Source organism: Mustela erminea, chromosome 5 (genome assembly GCF_009829155.1).
Source record: "Mustela erminea isolate mMusErm1 chromosome 5, mMusErm1.Pri, whole genome shotgun sequence".
Taxonomy (NCBI): Eukaryota; Metazoa; Chordata; class Mammalia; order Carnivora; family Mustelidae; genus Mustela; species Mustela erminea.
The window spans coordinates 115,124,661-115,141,684 of NC_045618.1; the positions used below are offsets into that span (position 1 = coordinate 115,124,661).

A 17,024-nucleotide genomic window follows, 5' to 3' on the forward strand; every position below is an offset into this window, starting at 1 on the left:
TTAAGCATCTGCCTTCGCCTCAGGTCATCCTGAGGTCCTGGGATACTTTGGGCTCCCTGTTCAGCGGGAGTCTGCTTCTCCCTCTCCCACTCCCCCTGCTTGTGTTCTCGCGCTGTGTCTCTCTGTTAAGTAAATAAATAAAATCTTTTTTTTTTTTAATTGTCTTAAAGGCCAGAAAATGGGTTTCCTGTTTCTTATCCCATGTCTATTCTCCATTTTATTTTGGAAATTCAAATTTCTCAGCCCTTCCCACAACAGATAATTAAGAAGCAAGAGGCACAGAGCAGCTGATGTCCTAAGCAACATCACCAAGATGAATTAGTCACTGGGAGTAACAGCTTTGGAAAGGTTTCCTTCCCACCTGACACTGGGAATCAATGGTACCAAAACCAATTTTTCTTCTAACCAGAAACAAACTTCACCACGGATCTTAAATGAGTAGATAGGAGCTCACAGAGGACAATCATAAACCCCAACAGCTGCTCCGTGGGTTTTCAAACATGAGGGTGATTCATCCCTTCTCCTGAGCCTTTTTGTTGCGCCTTATCCCTTAGAGTTGTGAAAATCTGCTGTCAAAGCGAGCAGCGGTAGGACTAGGAGACTCATGGAAGGACAAGGAAGGGAACTGGTAAAAACACAGCTAAGGATCTGACACATTTGGGTTTTGTTTGCCTGGTTCACAGACAGCGTCCCACATAGAGGGGGACCTGAGAGTGGACAAAGGGAGTGATAACTGATTTCATGGAAGGAAACCACTGTAAAATCTGCTGCTGAATAGAGACAGGCCTTGGAGCACATCATTTCTGTCTCAGATTTCTAAAAACCCATCTAGTTTCAGCTCTTACTTTCAGCACCTCCTTCCAAAGCAGAATGGTCAAGATCGTCCCCTTCTCCTCACTGGAAATGGCATTACGGGTGTGCCAGCTGTCCCAAAGTCACCATTCCCATCAGTGGCAGATCTTAGCGATACACCTAGAAGGTAGCTGGGAGCGACACTGTCCTCCCAGTCCGCCATTCCAGCTGGTCATCTCTGCCATCCCAGGGGGCCGCGTTACCTAATTCTGGTGCATGGTCAGATGGTGGCTTTTCTCAGTCAGCCTGTCCTTGGAAAACTCATTCCTCTCTTGTACTGGAAGATTCCTCTGGTGCCTGTCATTGCACATATCAGGAGACCAAGGTTTCCATTTTCGCAGAAGGAATTAACCAGCTCCTTTCTGAGACCAAGCTTGTTCCTGGAATTTTTTAATTCATCCATTTAAAGCCATAATCCAGCCCCAGAAGATGAGGCCTGAAGCAGGTCCCAGCAGTCTCCCAAGGCAGACAAAGAATCAGAGGCTGGTCCACCCCAGCAGCTATGATTGCCCCAGCCCTACTGCTGATGTCATTTCGTGCCCTCTACTCATGATCGCCTGGGGATGGGGAAATAAAGAATGGGTGAGTAAGGGCCAGCTGAGAAGCACTTACTCTTAGAATAAGCCTCCCACCATCCTGGCCCTTGATAAAACTCTTCACAAGAGAAAGATAGAGAGAGGGAGGGAGAAAGAAAGGAAAAAAAGAATAAGGGAGGGAGGGAGGAAGGAACAAATAGACTGACCCTGCTGGAAAGAAGTCTACCCTACTCTATCCTTGCCCTATCACAAGCTGGGGAGATGTTCACTTTTCAGGTGATAACACAGAAATGAAGAATTGTATTTTATGGGATGAAAACTCAACAGATTAAACTAAAGATCCTCACTCCTTCAGTTCCCAGGATTAGCCATACTAGGGAAGTCAGATTGGAAAAACAGACTAGGGTTCCCTTGGTCCTAGAACCCCACGGTGGGGAGGGGGCTCACTCTGATTTTAAATCTAAATTCTCAAGTGAAAATACCTTTGGGGTGAGCAATCTACCTATGTACAAAGTGATGCTTTCAGTAGGAAATCCTTGGGCCCTATTGTTTTATTATCAGTGATGATGAAGGTGAAACTTTCTGTTGGTATCATTGTCAGACTGCGCAAAACACACCAACTCAAACCTCATCCGTTCATTCACGTGTCCATTTAACAAACATCAACTAAACACCTTGTACGTACATGAACCGAGGACTCTGCCTTACCAACCATCCTCTCTAGGAGTTCACAACCCAGAAGAAGGGCATAAGGGAAACTGAGAGATTTTAACAGGTTATAGTTAAAGCCTAAAGCAAGGTCAAAAGAAAAAGCCACAGGTGCACAAAGAAGAATGTTGTTAATTCTACCCACAGCTTCTAGAAGCTCTTCACAGTAAAAAGGACTTGTAAGTTGGGGTGAAAAATGAGTAGGAGTTTTCCAGGCAATTAGACTGATATTCTCACTGGGAACATGAGCGTACTGATCTATGCATCTGAGCTCCACAAAGTCAGGACACAGTGGCTGACAGCCTCCCATAGAACATGTATCCCATCACCCCTCGGGAGCCATGGCTGTACTCTTTAGCAATGAACCTGGGGGCTAGTGGCCCCACACAGGCCTTAATGGTTGATGCAGCCCAAAGACACCTTAGACCTGAGTCCCGAGAATGTTCATCCAGAGACGGTAACTTCTTAGGAAATTGAGGGTCCAGCTCTACTCAAGCATTTAGGCAAAAATGCCTGGACAGGGATTGGAGGGGGTTTGCACAGGGTGGGCCCCAACCTGCCATGGGTTTCTGTCCTTTGGTATGCCCCCTTGCTCCTTCTTCCTGCCATATCTGCCCCATGTCTCCCAGACCCTCTGATGAATATCTACTCATGGTTCAAGACTTAGCTCAAATGCCATCTTCTCTACGAAGACATTCCCAATCTTTCTGGATCGAGAGGTCATCCCCTTTCTCACCCCATCTCGACAGATGTTGCATCTCACGTGTATCAGAAGTCACCATATTCACTTACTTACGTGTCTAACTACCTGAGAGCAGGAAGTGGGTCTTTCTCATCTCTGTGATCCCAATGCCCAAGTGCCCGGTGAACTTTTATGGAATCGACGCAGGCCGTACTCATATGTCACCTAACAGAGCAGAAGATATTCTACCGCAAATTCCTCCCTGATAGAATCAAGTGTCTAATAACTCTGTTTCACATATAAATAATGTGTGAAAAGAGGCAAGTCCAGAATTTACTCAAATCCAGGACTGTAAATCTCAACCAGGACTGTGTGGAGACCAAAATTCCTTGCAGCCCCCCAGGGCCACCCCAAATCAGATGCAATTCTAAAACAGCCAGAGCCTTGCCAAACGGTTCCACAGTGCTGGGCTCTGGTGTGTTCTGGAAGGTTCTTCAGAACTGTGCCTCCATAAGGTAGGGGCAGGGAGCAGCCCCAAAGGCCCAGTGCAGTGTCAGGTTCCCCCTTTTCTGTCAGCAGGCATGGAAGAGCCTTTAAGAAAATGGAGTATTATTATTTGTTTGTTTTTACAGTGACTCATCTGTCGTAACTGGGTTAAAGTCCACTTGGAGAAAAGGAGAACAAAAGACCTCCTGTTAGTGCTGGAAGTTTGCCTCTTAAGATATCACTGAGAGGAACTGGGAAGGAAAAAAAAAAAAAAAAAACCAGCAGGGCAGAGGAAGCTGCAGGCCTTCGGGAACACAGCGGCACTTTGGAAAGGCAAACACCGTGGCTTTCATCTCCCGCGCCCTATCTGAGCAGGCCGCTCCCTTTGCTGCTGCTTTGTGACCCACTGCAGTGTGAGCCATCAGACACAGGCCAGTGCCCTGTTCCCACACTCTCTGCACCCAGGGAGGCTGCCAGGAGCTATGGCTGCATGGGCAAATCTCCATATTCAACCAGCTCGAGGCTCAGGAGGAGGAAGATGGTGGTACCAACGTAAAAAACTTACTAAGCGCCAGATGCCATCCTAACATTACAGATCACAACTCATTTCAGAACTATCCAGGAGGCTAGCGAGCGTGCTACCTCCCCAGCGGCTGCGGAAGGGAGATGCCAAGGGGCAGAAATCCGGCCCCGCCCTGCCTGGGAGATCCACTGGCTTCCTGTAGGTATAGGAAGTGTGGCGCTGGTGGGCTCCCAAGTGGGGTGGGGCCAGGTTTCCAGGTGGCATTTTCCAGAGTGGAAACTGAGACCACCTGACCCCAAGACCCTTACAGTCTTCAAATGAAAGGATAAATAAGCTAGAGAAAGAGGATACGCTCCAGTTCTCTTCCCACACTCTTCCTTCTGACCAGCCCCACCTGCGGTTCACTCACAGCCATGTCCTTCATCCAACGGTTCTTTGAAAATATTCTCACCTTTGGCCACCCAGACACGAGGTGGGTCTGCCCCACGACTGCCCATCCCGGCATTGGTCCTCTTCCCCTTAATTGTAAAAGGCTGGGATTTCTCTGCTCCAAAACAATGAAAGAGGGATGGGGACAGGAAAGACAAGATAAAAATCCCCTGAAAGTCCCAGGTCCCTCCCCCCATTAGAAGGACTTCCTCCCACTCTCTTCCTTCCCAGGAGTCTGCTGGTCCCCCAGAGATTAGGTCTCGGCTGTGGATCCCAGACCTCCGCCCTGCAGGGAGGTAGGACCTTCTGGGCCTTCTAATTCAAATAGTCATCCCTAATCATTCTATTTCCTGAACAAGATTTATGTTTGGTGATTTATGATCAAACACCAAGAATCCTTCAACAGAAACCCCCCGGAGGACAGGGTTACCGCGCTCATCTATCCTCTCTTTGCTCACGGATATCCACGTACCACCGAAGGCAGCAGACGGGTGTGGGAAACAACTTGCTTGTGGCGGGAGAGACGCCATAATTAGGCTGCTCGGGCGCAGGGCTGGTCCTTGGGTTTTCTGCACGCTGCTCTGTGACTTTGAGGGGATTATTTGCACTAACAAGCAAGGCCTCCGCAAACAATGGGTTGAGGGGAAGACTCAAAAGAAGCCGAACCAGTGCTCCCTGGGATGCTTCTCCCTCTGGCTGGCCTCACGAGGATCAGGCCCCTGGTGGAATCACTGAAGATTTAGGGCTTAATTAAACCCTGGCTGTGGGCCAACATGCCGGTGGCCCCTTGATTTTCCCAGGTCCACCCAAGTGGCATAAACACCGGACTAGGAATGTGAACCACTTAGCTGATCCCGTAAGAGCCAGGGCTCATTAGCTAGGGCTCCTAGTATGGCCGGCTCACACAGCTCAACAGGTGTCGGCAGGCCCAGTCCTGGAAGGACAGCCTGACTTTAGGTTTCAGTTGTCCCTCTACCTGCCATGGCTGGGGGGCTTTGCAGACCAACTTCACCGTTGGGATCTTGGGGATCCCCTTCACTTGCTGGCCCGATAAAGCCCAAGCTCACTGCCAGAGGCGACTCAATCATCTTAGTGTCCTTGATTATTATTGGCCTTTAGAGATCATCTGGTTGGTCTTGCACGGCACAAAGTATAAAGACTGGGGGTGTTTCGCTACTAGAAGGCACTGGAGAATTTCCCATGTGAGGGTGCCCAGGAAACACAAACAGAACCACCGTGTACCTCCTTGAGTTTGACAATGTTGTGGTTGCTTAGACCGAGCATTTGTCTGTGACCCTTAAGGACCCAGCAGACAGAGTAAGCTGCTCAGGCCCCCATATGGCCCAGGATGGAGCAGACAATAGCTTCATTCCCGGAGCCCTGGGATTACCCTGAGTCTACCCTCTAAAACTTGAACCCCATAGTTGATCTGTCTCATAGCCAAGTCTCGGCACTGACGTAGGGGTCCTGGAAAGATGTGGGTGACTTAGGAATGGCCTAAGAGCAGAAGGGGGAGAGCCAGGCATGACGCCTCCCACCTGACCAGTTGCGTGGACTTGCTTCTCATCTCTGCCACAGTATCTGTGCCCGTAAACATAAGGATGATACCTGCCACCACCTTTTTCCTAAAGGAGGCTACAAGAGTGAATTAATTAATGTTTATTGAGCACCTGGAGTTCTTTGGAGCAAGGCCTTTATAAATATGAGGCATGATTAAAGGATATCGGTTTGCTAACTCTCAGAGGAAGTACTTAATGGGATCAGGGCTAAATATCTTGATGATTGAGTTTCATTCCTAATTCAAATATGCATGGGGCTCCCATCACTCAACTCTGCTGTCCACTCGTGTTATTATCCTGTTTTCCGTTCTCATTTCCATATATCATAGTACAACAGCTGCTCCCCTACCACGCTTACCCACTGGCTCCCTTCCTTCCCACCAGCTTTTGTCACTTCCACTGAGGTGACCAAGGCCACCTAATTGTTAAGCTCAAAGGCTCTTCCTATTCCTCGTTCTCCTCGTCCTTTCTGGAGCATAACACTGGTCGCGACCCCTTCCTCACCCTTGAAAGTCTTATTCTGTGACTTCCTGCAGCCCAACAGTTTCAAACTGAAGTCACCAGTGTCCTCAAATCAATTCCCTGCCCTGACCTGGAGACCTTGCTCCCCGTGGACAACCCCCAGTGCTCACCCCTAGTGTCCTAACCTGCTCAGTCCTGGCAAAATCCCATCCCTGGGCAGTGATCTAAGGCGGCGCTGACACATGTGTGTCCCTGATCTATCTCCAAGGCCTCTGTACCACTTTGGCCTCTGGCTGTCTTTTTCCCAAACCCACCTGAGTCTCCTGCTCCTTTCCTGTGGGCTGTTCCCATTCCAGACACCACAGGACCTGCTTTCCCACTTGGCCCCCTTCCTGCCTGCTTCCCAGACCAGTGTGCCCTGCCGCCCCCAGCAAGCTGTCTGAATTGACTGAAAATCTATCAACCAAAGTCCTCTTCTAGGGGCTCTGTGACCGTCTCACCCTGCCTACAGCCCCCAGTGGACCCACACAAATAGACACACGTGAACACTCGCATAGACACGAGCACGCACTGATGTATACAGATGTGCAAATAGATACGAGAAAATAGATACAGGTACATACACACACACACACACACACACACACACACACACACACACACACACATACAGATTTGACAAATTGGCTCATGCGATTGGCTGGCAAGTCTGAAACTGCAGCTTGAGTCCACAGGCAGTCTGGCCACAAAATTCTGTTTTCCTCAGGGGACTCCAATCTTTTCTCTCAAGGTCTTCATCGGAATGGATACAGGCCACCCACATCACAGCACATCAGCCGCTCTACGCCAAACCTGCTGATTTAAAAGTTACTCTTATCTGGAAGAAAGCTTCAGAGCAACATCTAGCTTGTTGTTTCACCAAGGATCTGGGCACCGTGGCCTAGTGGAGTGGACGCAGAAAGTTAACCACCGGCCCAGCAGCCGGCAAGCCAGTGCTCCCGTCATTCTCATAAAACACTGCCCTTATCACAATGGTTCCCTGCACCAAACCCTGAGCATCCTCCCCCCCCGCCCCCAAACCCCAGACTCAGAGTAGGCACGAGATCAATATTTGTTCGGTCAATGAACAAGCCGAACACAGTGCCCAGCCTTTGTGCTGGGCTCCATGCCGCTCACTGCAGAAAACCATGCTGAGGGCACAGCCATGAGCTCGGCCAGGAGGGAGGAAGCGAGGAAGCAAATGTCAAAAGCCACTTTCCACATGGCTTGTCCTCTCCCTCTGCCTTCTCGGGGGCCAGGAGCCTTGCTGCGGGTACCTCTAATCTGCCCCACAGGGCATCACGGAGTCCTTTAGACAAAGCAGGCCCTTGCCTACCTATGGATTAATTCTTTTGGCACTTTTTTACTGATCCCTATATCAGATTTACCTGAAATAGGACACATTTTAGAGCCTCATTGATGAAAGCATGAATTGTAGCACCCCAGCCTGTTTCTACCTTTCTTCAAAAGGGGCAGATGTTCAGAGATTATTTTCATACTCAGGAGGAAGGGTATATATACCCCAGACCACTGACAGTAGTCTCTAGGGGTGGGATTGTGGGTGGCTTCTATTTGACTTTTTTTTACACTTTTCTGTGTCTTCCAAACTGTCCTCTGTGACCATGTGTTACTTTTATGACCATAAAAACAAAGTACATGTTTTTTTCTTTCATCTTTTCATTTATGAGTATGAGGAGTTTCAGGGTTCCGCTCTCTGCACTTTCTTGGGGCCCTTGGCATACCTCTTGGCTTTCCTTTGAAAAGAAGGCGTTCTGGGACATCCTTGTAAAAATCTGCGAGGTCATAAAAGGTAAAGTTAACTGCAAACGGTTGTTCTGTTTTAATTATGTTCAAGTGTTGGGTAACATGGAACTTTTAATAAAAGCATTCAGGGAGCTAATGATGACGGCTGTAGTTAAACTGGTGGGAAGCCCGAGCCGGGAAGCTGGGTACACGGCGTTTTGCCTTGGGCCACTTCTCCAGTCCCCCCGGTCCTGTGGCCTCCTGTCCAAGGGCTGGCAGGCTGCATCTGACCCAGACGCCCAGCACCCCAGCCACGCTGGAAGCGACTGTTCCTTGAACTTTGCTTCAGACCCCGCCTGCTGGGGTCTCCGGAGGCTAGTGTTCACCTCTGGCCCCGATGAAATGGAGCTTCAGAAAAACCACAGCAGAGGCCACAGCGATCTCGGGCCCTGAACTCTGGAGTTCTTAGACTGCCAGAATCCCCAGCTGCTGAGTGCCACGGGCCTCCCAGAGCTGGGAAGGGGAAGCCAAAGAGCCAGAGGAGCACAGACAAGCTTGTGGCTAGAGGGTGGGTCTCGAGAGCCACCTGGGCATGTGGCAGGTGGGCTGGGGAGGGGCTGGAGCCCTGGGGACCCAGGCAGGGTGAACCAGAGCAGGGAGATCGGGCCCACTCCAAGGGTGAAATTCCAAGAAACTCACCCTGCACCGGGCCAGATTTGTGAAATCCCCTTCGTTCTGGAAAGGATCCTACACACATTTCTGGGGTTTCCAGTGAGATATTTGATAAGTGCAAATGGGCTGAAAATATTCTCTAGATGTTTCAGTTTTGTACAATTAGTGGTGGCTGCTGAGGCCTGTCTCACCGCCTTCAGTGTCCCGCCAGTGGTTGCAATGGGCAGGCCAGGCCCGGCTTTTGTTCCTGACCACCGTGGCCCTCCAGTCAGGCATGCTTCCCCATCTGTGCCTACAGAGGAAAGCAGGGATCCAGCTCCATGTCCTCACAGGCACGTGTCCCCTGCAGGCAGAGAGATAGCCATGGCCCCCCAAAATGCCCAGGTGGCAGCCCAGTCTCACCAGGCTGCCCCCCTAGCTCCCTTTTCAGCCACCAGTTGTCAGAACTGGAAGAAATCTTAATATTCATTGACCCAGTCTCCTCGCCGAGGAGCTATAGACACCCCTCAGCTGCAGGGCAGGTCAGGGCTGGCTCTGGTCTCTGTATCTTTGTGTTTCCAGAGCCTGGCACATAGTAGGGCTCCCCAAGTGGGAGGTGAATGAGTGCGGGAATGCATGAACGCACTGAGCCCGTTGTTCTCGTCTTACCTGCACAGACGCACATTTTGGACAGATCACACTTTACTCTGTGCCCTCAGCTGTTCAGTGGAATGAGCCCACTGCTGTTCCCTTCCCAGCTCCCAGAATCCTCAGCCCCAAGCCTGCCACAGCCCCTGTGTGAGTGCCCCAGGAGGAGGACTAACGTCAGCCTCTATTCATTTCCCAGGGCTGCTGTAACAGAGGACCACAACCTTGGTAAAGCTGGGCTTACAACAGAAATTCCCCCATCGTTCTGGAGGCTAGAAGTCTGAAATCAAGGTGTCCACAAGGTTGGCTCCTGCTGAGGGCCTCAGAAAACATCTGTTCCAGGCCTCTCTCCAGCTTCTGATGGTTGCCCACTCTCCTGGGAGTTCCCTGACATGTGGGTGCGCCGCAGCCCATTCCCTGTCTCCATCTTGACGCGGTGTTCTCTCTGCATGTCTCTCCTCTTCTTGTAAGGAAATGTATCCCAGGACCTGCCTTTAACCACTGCATTGATCTACGCCAACTGCCTATTTGCTGTGTGAACTTGGGTAGGTGTCTTTACCTCTCTGTGTCATTCTCCTGCTTAAACTTCACAAGGAATTAAGGGCTTACCCTATTCCACCTCACCTTAGTGAATCATGTCCGCCATGACCCTATTTTAGTAAGAAATAAGAACACATTCTGAGAGTCCTGGAGGGACATGAATTTTAGGGGGAAACTAGAGAACCTAGAACAGCCTTCCTGCCTCCACTCCAACAAACTTCTCCACCTCTGTCCAAGCTCACTCCCTTTCCTCTTGTTGGGGGCGCAGTCTTCTGGAATTCGGTCTCATCTGCACACCAGTCTGAGCAGTAGTTGAGAGATGGAGGGTAGGGAACTGTCTGTCTGTCACTGCTTCTCTCCATGGGCATGAACCTCTGGGGCTTCCTGAGCTGCCGACTCGGAACTGTGAATCAGCGTACCCAGCCCACGCTGCATACAAGGCTCACCCGGGCAGCTCTTCAAACATGCAGAGCACTAACCATTTTCCCAGGATGCTGCTTTGCTTGCTCAGAGTGGGACCTGACGAGGGTATCTGTCAGAAGCTCATCAGGTGATTCCAATGTGAAGCCCGGAAATACCCAAGTATAGCAATGAAGCTCAAGAAAGAAGTGCCATGTTTAAAGTGTGGCTTTGTATATTCTTCGACACACCGTTCAGTTCCTCAGAGGTTAATAAGCCCAGGCACAGAGCAGTCTGGGCTTATTAGGGGGGGTCAGCCGATCTGCTTAAACTTCGGAGTGAGTCGCTTCTTATAGAGGAAAGCCTGCACCAAGAGAGATTAAATAACTCACCCAAGGTCACACAGTTCATCTTCAGCTGACTGTATTTCAAGACCCGACTTTTCCACTGCACGGACCGAGGTCAACTGCTGATAAGCTGTGTGACCTTGGATCGGTATTTTTCCCTCTCTGTGTCAGTTTTCCTACCTGTAAAACATGGCCGGTATCTGTTCCACACAGAAGATCTGTGCAGCACTTCAAAATTCTATGTAAAGGCAAAATGTTGTAACTGTGGTAGTTGCCTCTAGGCGAGGCATGGCGATTCCCACCTGAGTGACCCCTCCAAGGTCATGCTGAGCAGGCCGCTGTCTGCGGGGAGACCAATGTGATGAGCTCTGCCTCTTGGAGCTAGTGGAGAGGTCTAAGTGAACTCCCTACTGTTCCAGTCTGGGGAAGACTGAGGCCTTGGGAGCACATGCCCATCACTTGGGTTTGTGCTCTACAGCTCCAAGCTTTTTTCCACCGACCCTCGCCACAGTCACAGGCTGAGAAGGCATTTCCGCCCACCAGCCTTCTCAGCCTGATCCTGAGAGTGTCATTTCAAAAGGGTAAGTCATGGAAAAACGAGAGGCAAATAGCCACAGGACCAGCATCTTCTTTCTCTATTCACGAGGCTGCAGAGACCTCTCCACCAGTCCCTTCCAGAGGAAGTGGGCGGCCGCCAGCCTGCTCCAGACCCCTCCCTGGCTGTCCCAGGCCAGAGCGAGGCTCTTTGGCCCACGTCCGCCCTTTTCTGTTTACACTGGGAGATGAGCTTCTGCTGAGCTTAAGTGCAGTTCTGGCCCTTTTGTTTGTTTTTAAGTCAAGTTACAACTTTGCTCCTAGATTTATTGCAAATTCCATTTATCTTCCTCTGTCCAGGGTCTCTGCACAAATCCTTCAGAGCTTCCCTCCTCCAATGTGGACAAATCACCAGGGGCACGGGGCAGGGACAAGGAACACAGGGATGGGTGGATAGAATGACGGGACGGATAGATGTGGAGGAGGCAAGGCCAGGAAGGGCTGGAGGCTGCGTCCCCCACCCCCCACCCATCCCCCTCCCGCTGTGGTGCAGGGGACAGAGGGGGTCTGGCAATGCGGGAGCAGTCGTAGATCACCGGGGAGGACAAGGCCATAGGAAGGCCAGACGCCCCACCTCCTGCGTCCTTCTTGCAAAGTGAGGAAGAGTCGGGGGCTGAAAGGCAAAGAAACCCCCAGGTCTTTGCAGAGGGAAGAAAGAAAGGAAGTTCTGATTTGGAGGGAAGGAGCCCACGCCGTTTCTGGCAGGCATTGGTCCATGTCCCAAGGGGCCTAAAAAAGTACACCATGAGGGGCTCTGACAAGAGCTGAGGGTCTGGCCCAGGGAGGCCCGCCTCAGGCCTGGGGAGACCTACTAGGAAGGCCCAGGACACGGCATCTGAGAACTCACTCCTCTTTCCTCCCCAGACGCCACAGTTTCCATAAACTGCTGATGAACCGCAAACAGCTCCACGCTGAAGCTCGCCAGGGGGAGAAAGAGAATCAAACTGAGCAAACAAGCTGAGAGTGGGGTGTCCAGCCGGGTGGTTGGCTTGTCGTCCCAGGGCAGGAAGTGCCGGTGGCCTGTCCTCCGTCCCCAGCAGAGCTCCCCCTACTCAGGGCTATGCCAGGAGCGCTCCCCGGCTTCCAGACATGGCCTTGTGGGAGAGGTGAGGGGGGTTCCCAGGGGCTGGGAAAGGGAAACTGCTGGAATCTCAAGGTCGAATGGCTTGACCTCAGAGTGGGGTTGCCACCTTCCCTGGCCCGGGGTAGCAACTGCAGGTCGCTGGGGTGACCACGGTGTGTCCTCGAGCAGGTGCCCATGAGTCCTCACAGAGTGAGTCACTTTTCACAGCCTCCCTCCGCATCCTGGTCCAAAGGCAAGAGACTCAAGCCTCTGCACCCCGCCCCCCACAGCCACGCTCAAGGAGCATCGGGAAGCGGGGGTTGAGTGACCAAGAACAGGGCAGGCCCCCTCTGCCACGATGGCTCCCAAACAGGAGCTGTGGCTAACAAATGGAAGGATCTTCCACAGCCTCCCTCTCTTCATGCCTCAGCCCCTGGCCTGCACAGCCTCCGGCCTGCTGTGTCTCAGCTGCTTGTCCCCTGAGCCACCTCCAATGCTCCCCCGCAAACCTCAGCCCTAAGGGCTCCGGAACATCGGCTTCCCCTCTCACCGCTTCCTTTCTCCTCCTTTCTCTCCCACCTCTCTTGTGCTCACCGCCCTCACCCCATGTCCCATCAGGAGCTTTTTCTTCCTCCAAGCTCTCATGTGCCCCCTTGGGCTGAGGAACCCTCGTGGGTCGACCACCCTTTCCCTCTGTGGCCACACGAGCCACACAACTTACCCAAGGCCCTGCTCTCCTGTCTGGCCGGCAAGTCAGCCAGACCATGGTCCCTGAGGCTTCCACCCTCCTGGGTCACCCCCCACCAAGAGCCCACCTCCACCTTCCATCTGCAGGACCCCGAGGGTCCAGGTGTCTCTGGAGGGGCTTCCCCATGCCTCTTTCCCCACCCCACGGCTCCTTCACCACACACGTCCATCTTCTCCTTCTCGGTCTGAGGGCACGTGACCACCCTCCCCACCAACCGCCATGCTCTCCAAAACAAACTTACTCACCCGGCCCAAGGTGGGACATCATCGGCTCCTGTCCCTTTGTGCTATGTCGTCCCCTGCCCTCATTCCCGGATCAGAAGCTGCATTTAATGGGATTCCCTGTGGTGCAAACACGCATTCACATTTGAGAAGTCGGGGGCGGAAGAGCGGCCGCGTCTTCCTTACCCTCAAATGGCCTCCTCCCTTGGCCCCGCTTCCTTTCAACTCGCCATTGTTTTGCTCTCGTTCCATTTATCGCAAAGTTCTTTTTAGGGGCCCTTACACCTTCTGCTTCTATTTCCTCTCTTCAGGTTTTGGCAGCTGGCTGCTGCTTGGGGCCATTTTCAGAGGCCTTCCTCCCACAGTGGCCCAGGAGCCACCTCCAGGACCTCCTTCTCGCATGGCTCAGGCTCCCCCGGCCACCAGATTTCCTCCTCGGGCTCTCCGGGCCCCCTCCTCCCAGGCTTCCGTTCTCCTCTCCATGCAGGTGCTCTTTCCCTGCCCCTTTGCCCAGCCTGTCCATCTTACCTACACCCACATCTTCAACCCTTCCTGCCATGAGCCCAAGTAGCCACTGAAACATCCTAATGGCCTTCTCGATACACACCCCAGGTAGACACCCCAGAGACTCTCCTATTACCCTGATCACCTCCCCCTCTTGACCCATCGCTCTTCTTGAGCTTGCTTGTCTCTGTTCATGAATCTCCACCCCTCCCATTGCCCAGGCTCAAAATCCTCAGAACTGTCTTCCTCTGCTCCTTCCTCTCCTTGCATATCTGGTCAGCCTCCAGAAGCCTGCAGAACCTTCTTTGGTATATCCTTCCCCATCCTGATGTTGTTATCTAAATTCAAACTCTTGTCATCTCTCCCTTGGACCTTTCCCCTCGGCCACTGGGTCTCCCCTTCTGTGTCCATCTGCCCTTGGGCACCCATGCTCATCAGAGTGGCCGGTCTCCTTCTCAGAAACCCATGTGGACTTGGTGCTGCTCCTGGGTCCCCAGCCAAGGAGACACCCTCCTGACCTTCCAGCCCGGTCCTTGTCACGGCCATCATCACTTGAAGATACTGACTGAGGACCCGCCATGTGAGGTGTTCCCGGATCATAACCCCCAATTTTCCCCTCCCAGAACTTGCTATCTTGCACTCACCCAGTTTTCTGGCTCCTCTCTTTGTTCACTTGTCTTATCAGTCAGAGACACCTCCTCTTCTTTGCTCCCATGCCTGTCAGCACCTCGTCCAACCATACTGAAGGCCTCATCCATAACCCACTGCTCCAAGAGACCTGTAAGATCCCAAAGGTAGAATCCATCTCTCCAGTTCCCCATTTGCCCTTAAAGTAGTATTTGTTTCCTATTACAACTGCATCCCAGTGTGTGTGTGTGTGTGTGTTGTCCCCCTGGCTGTGTGGTCCTACAGGCCAACCTGAAACTGCACATCCTTTCCCTTCATCTCACAGACGATAAAACTGCGGTCAGAGTGGCCCCAGGTCTTTGGTGCCAGTTGATGGTAGCATCACATCCCAGCACTGGCCTCCTGGTTCCTAGTGCCGTTCTAGAGAGACAAGGTACCCATCATCCGATGGCCCATGCCCTCCAACTGTCCTCAACTCTTCTCTTCCTCCCACACACTGGGTGGAATGGAATCAGAACAGAGAGACCTTGGATAAGGAGCCAGGGGTCACCCGGCCCCTTTTCCCGCCACCACCCCCAAGCCTACACTGAACAGCCAACAGGGAGTACAGCCCTATTTTCTGAACCTCTAGGGAAATTACTTGCTCACCTTTTTTAGCAAAGGATGCCATCATCCCCAGCGTCTCCAGAGAAAAAATCTCCCTCTTTGTTCTCCTCTAAATCTCCCACCCCTCTAACCCTCAACACCCACGATAAAGCTTTCCCCCAGCTAGGTCTTCTGCAGGGGTGGGCAGAGCATTTCCTGCACTCCCCACGGCACCGTCTTCATAGCAGGAAGATTTCTGAAGCTTGTTAAGGCTTGAAGCTCCTCTAAGGACATGCACCATATAAAAATAAACAAATCAGTGTGTTTTTCTAAAAGTCAAATAGGACACCACCCCTCTGTATGACCGTCCACACCGGTAGTCACATAGATCACTTTGTGGGAATTTGGAGACAGCCAAGCTTTTTCATTCAGCAAGGGCTTGTGTGTCTTTGTGCTGGGGCCTCCACCACACAGAACACCCTCAGCTCCACCACCGGATTCAGCCTGGGGCATCCCAGTGCCTGTTAGACTCATTTCCAGTTCTCCTTGCTGCCAGTCTAGCGGTGGCCTTACCTCAAAGCCAGCGAAGGATACTGTTTTTCAGTTTCAGAAGGAATGGGTTCGTTTACCTTCACAAAAGCCAGTGGAAGGATCATGCCTGAGACTCAAATCCTTTTGGTAAATTTCAAAGACCTGGCTGAGGAAACACAACGGCCTGCCACCCTGGGGATGGCGCGGATGGTGCCATCGCTGCTGGGAACGGCAAGGGACCTTTCGAGAGTCCTCTATACCACATTCCATACAACCTGGAGCAGAAAAACAGTTCTCAGGAGGCGCTCATGTTCCCTTTCAAGGATAAGCAGGAGCAAGCTGACCCAGGAAAGGACTCCCACAGTCGAATGTTTTTGCTTTGCGTGGGAAGTACAGCGGTCCCGCGGAGGCCCAGGAGACAGACTGACGAGGGGAGAATGCCTGTGTTTGGGACTGGGTTTGAAAAGTCTCCGGTTTGTCACACTCAGCTTGCAGCAGAGCAGAAAGAATTTCCAGCTGTCGTCGGGGTGAAAGAGCCCCCCCCCCCCCGATGCTGACCAGGGCTGTTCCTGTGCTCTCCGGGCTCTGCTGTCCCTCTTCCTGGGCTGGTCACGCCATCAGACACCCAGTCCCAGGGGCCAGCTCTGGAATCAGGAGATCTTTGCCATCGAGAAATACAAGTGGCAGAAGGTGACACAGTATAGGATTCTGCTTATAGGAGTGGTCAAATCACAGACACAGAAAGTATAGTAGAGAGTAGAGCGTGGTTGCCAGGGATGGGGAGGAGGGGAAAACAGGGAGTTTGTGTTTAACGGATACAGCGTTTCAATTTGGGAAGATGAAAGAGTTCTGGAGACAAATGGGGAACAATGTCACAGAACTGTACACTTGAAACTGATTAAAATGGTACTTTTTGTGTTATGTGTGTTTTACCATAATAAAAAAAGGGGAAAAAACATACAAGAGGGGACTCAGCCCAGATCACAGTACTCCTAGGAGAAGGCAGCCAGGTGACTCAGTTCTCAGCCCTAAAGAGAGGTCTGTGTGCATGTGTGTGTGTGTGTGTGCACGCACACACGTGCACACAGTGCAGGTACCCAAGTGTGCTGGGGGGGGGGGTGTCTGTGATGCTGCAGGAGGGAAAATGGGTCCCTAAACGGCACGGTGAAGGAGGTGAGCATACTGGAGGAAGCCATTCAATCTCTGGAAGTTTCCCAAGACTGATTTGGGGGTCATTCTGTATAATGCAGACCAATGGACGATTCTCAGCGGAAGCTGTTGTTTAAATGCCAAAGAGCCTGTGTAATATCCTTGGAGGGCTGAACGGGAGGCCTTTTCTCCATGACCTGTTCACAAACCCATTTGGCTTGTTCTAAGAAAGACTAAGATTTTTGGAGTCAGAAACCGGGGCTAGAGTTCAGGGCCTACCGCTGTGGGGCCAGTCATAATGCGCGTTTACATTTAAATGTCTAACATCAAAAGAGTGGTGAATCTGAAAATACTTTCTGCAACTGTAAAGGGCCTCACTCTCATCCTTCCAACTGAAC

At 51.8% G+C, this 17,024-nt stretch overlaps 1 long non-coding RNA gene across 1 annotated transcript; it reads right to left on the reverse strand.

Moving 5' to 3' along the window:
* Positions 1 to 10,510: 10,510 nt before the first annotated feature.
* LOC116591566 lies at positions 10,511 to 16,113 on the reverse strand. The gene is made up of 3 exons (XR_004286053.1): positions 14,379 to 16,113; positions 13,255 to 13,350; positions 10,511 to 12,503 (listed from the first exon to the last, which is right to left on the reverse strand). It is a non-coding gene; the product is annotated as an uncharacterized LOC116591566 (long non-coding RNA).
* Between the last annotated feature and the right edge of the window lie 911 nt (positions 16,114 to 17,024).